We start from the raw sequence: 3,120 nt of genomic DNA on the forward strand, positions 1-3,120 counted from the left end.
ACACATAAAGAAAACAGGTGCAGGAAACATTGGTGGGACTGACCCCTTCATGCCAGAATTGGTGAGGACATGTCCAACAAATCAACATACGGCTTAACTGCACAAAGTTACGCCTGTGGTTTACAGTCATCTTAAGGTTTGTTGTAAATAAAGTTAAGTGATGTGGGTGCTGTTTTCACACAGTGAAGAGACGAGGACAGTTAAAGGCGGTCACCTCACTTTTCTCTGATTAGCAAAAAGTCTAAAGTATTGTGAATGTGAATTTCTTAATTTTAAGTATGTGAAATAACCCCAACTTTATTTATTACTGACATAAGTGGAACAAAAAACAACCAAGCCTGACATCAATGGTTTTCTTTATTGTTGATAGTGTTCCAAAATATAAACAAGTTATACAAAACTACCCATACACAGAGGTAGGAATAGGCGGCACATATTCAACTTTTGATTACAATATTTTGTGCAATTTAGTTAAATTAAAGCAAAAGACATAATAAAAAGTTATTAAAAATCATTTCACTTTTTAAGCAGTGGGATTGCATGGCTGCCTGTCAGTCACAGTTTATAATCAACATCTCAGGACTACCCAGTTATAAACAGGCTTCAGCATATAGTAAAAGTTACATTATGTAACCATATGTATGCCATTGTGCTACAGCACTCAGTTAAAAATCAGATTACAGATGTTGTCACAGAAACAGTGAAAAATATAAATAATTAAACCCCAAACCTTAATTTGGTTGTTTAATAATTATCAGAATACATTATTATAACAGGTGTAACAATACAAAGATTTCATTTGCTCATCCACTCCCATAAAAAACATAAAACTCAGTTTGTTTAGTTTAACCACAGTCACCTCACAGAAACAAAAGTCATCTTGAGAGTTCACTGTTTGAAACAACAACCAGTACAAAGCACAAACAAGTGAAATATCAACATAATAATATAAAAATCTCAAAGTCCTGATAGGATTTTAAAAACAACACGGGATAATAAAAATGGCTGAAAGGAAGGTTAAAATAGTAAGCAACTATAAAAGAGTAAGATGGTTTACTAAAATATTTTAGTCCTTGTGTGAGGATTTGTTTTTTTTCTGTATGTTTATTTAGGTTTCAGTGTTCAGTTGTGTCTCCGTCTCGTCTTCCCCTTTATTGTCCTCAGCTGTTCCTCGTTCCCTGCTCCTGGTCCTCTATTCTGCCGTGTCATTGCCATTGCCAGCTCTACCGGTGTGGAGTTCCTTGCCTCCAAGTTCACCTGTGCTGCCTGGATTGTGTTTTTGTTTTTCATCTTTAAACCATCGTCATTATTAAGCAACCTGGGTCCACCGTGTCTACCTCTCCGTTTTACAACCACAAATCATGACACCTTGTTAAGCAGTTAAAAATAAGAACAAGAACAACCTGACAGTATTTCTCTTTCCCATTACCTTGAAATTCCTTTTCAAAGTAACAATCTCCATGTTCGAGCACTGATCACATTCACATGGTTAATATGTGACATCACCATAGCCCCACCCCCTTTCAAGTCATTTGGTTTCCTGCTGATTGACTAGCTTTTAGTGTTTTATTAATTCAGATTTAATAATGTGTCTGATGGCAGATCAGCAAGAGCTGGAGCATGTTGGTGGGATAGAATGATGAACTTCAGTCCCTCAATGTTTACAGTTGGCTCTAAACTGTAAACAGTCATCCAGTTTTCACATAAAACATAAATGACTTTGTTAACCTCTTAAGAGGCCAATAGGTTCATTGAAATGTGACTCCAGGACGCCCCCTAAATTATTCCAGTAGTTATATCTCCATGATGCATCAGCTGATCTGCAACAGATTTCTTATTCATTATCAGGAAGCACAGCTTCACATATTGCTGTGGTAGTTTAATGACATCACTTAAGACCCAGCCACTGGCAGAATAAACTGAAGATTATTGGGTGACTCCTCCAGCATGAGATGGAAACTGTATCCTGTAACCCTTGATAATCACACAGGAAGTCCTCGTCAATCCTGCCCCACAAAACAGGAAGTGACAATGACTCCTGTCTTGAAGGATTTAAATAAAACTTTTAAGGCCTGCCGTTGAGATTGTACTGAACTGGAATTTTTGCCAAAGGCACCGTTTAGTGGACGGGTGCTGGAAAGACGTGAGATCATGAATGATGCAACAGGGTAGTGGTGCTGGAGCTCCTGTGGACACCACTAGGCCAGACCAGCACTGAGTTGCAGGGCCATACTATGCTGCACTCAGCTTGAATTAATTTCTTGTTTTTATCCAATGTTGACTGACTGGTAGTTTATTGTGAAGTGCTTTGTGATTATCTCTTGTTGTACATGTAATGTCAATCTAAAACAATATCTTAGATGAAAGATATGTGAACTTAGGTTTTCTCTAACTTAGAATGAACTACACTAAAATGAGCAGCAAGACCTCTTAGAACGACTCCTGAATAGAAATCCAGGACAAAGAGTTTCAGTGAATTTGGTGTTGAAGGTGTAGATGTGGATCAGTGTCTCTGAAGAGACTCTGTAGAAGGACAGAGTCCCAGCAGGACAGTCCACATACACAGCTACTCTGCCAGAGACAGAAGAGAGAGGGATGAAGGCTTTTCTATGATTATGCCAAACAGTGTAACCATCATCTGAGCAAATTAGACTCCAGGACTGATCATTCAATCCAAACCAGGAATCGTCATTGTCTCCTTTTCTGTTGATTCCTCTGTAACTCAGCGATACATAGACTTTCCCACTCCACTCCACCTCCCAGTAACAGCGACCAGTCAGACCATCAGTACACAGCAGCTGATAGAGATCAAATCTGTCTGGATGATCAGGATACGGCTGCTCCTCTTCCACAGGTGTCACCTTCCTGTTTTCATCAGACAGTTTGAGGAATCTGTTCACAGTGTTTAGGTCGACTGTTAGTGGACAGAAATCTGAAAAACAGAACAAACACAATGCAGTTACTGATGTGACTTTCTGAATTCACTGATGCAAAGATGAGACAACCTGATATGAACCAAAAAACACTCACACTTCCTCAGACCTGGTGCCATCCATTTCTCTCCTGCAGGCTCCATGCTGTAAGAAAGAAGATGTTTCGATGGTACCAGTGTTTTTCAAG

General features: G+C 39.0%; 1 long non-coding RNA gene across 1 annotated transcript; it reads right to left on the reverse strand.

The window, feature by feature from the left end:
- Positions 1-128: 128 nt before the first annotated feature.
- LOC106943160 (uncharacterized) lies at positions 129-3,086 on the reverse strand. The gene is made up of 2 exons (XR_001423835.1): positions 3,031-3,086; positions 129-2,932 (listed from the first exon to the last, which is right to left on the reverse strand). It is a non-coding gene; the product is annotated as an uncharacterized LOC106943160 (long non-coding RNA).
- Between the last annotated feature and the right edge of the window lie 34 nt (positions 3,087-3,120).

Source organism: Poecilia latipinna, unplaced genomic scaffold (assembly GCF_001443285.1).
Source record: "Poecilia latipinna isolate Pla-1442-1.1 unplaced genomic scaffold, P_latipinna-1.0 Scaffold4934, whole genome shotgun sequence".
Lineage (NCBI taxonomy): Eukaryota > Metazoa > Chordata > Actinopteri > Cyprinodontiformes > Poeciliidae > Poecilia > Poecilia latipinna.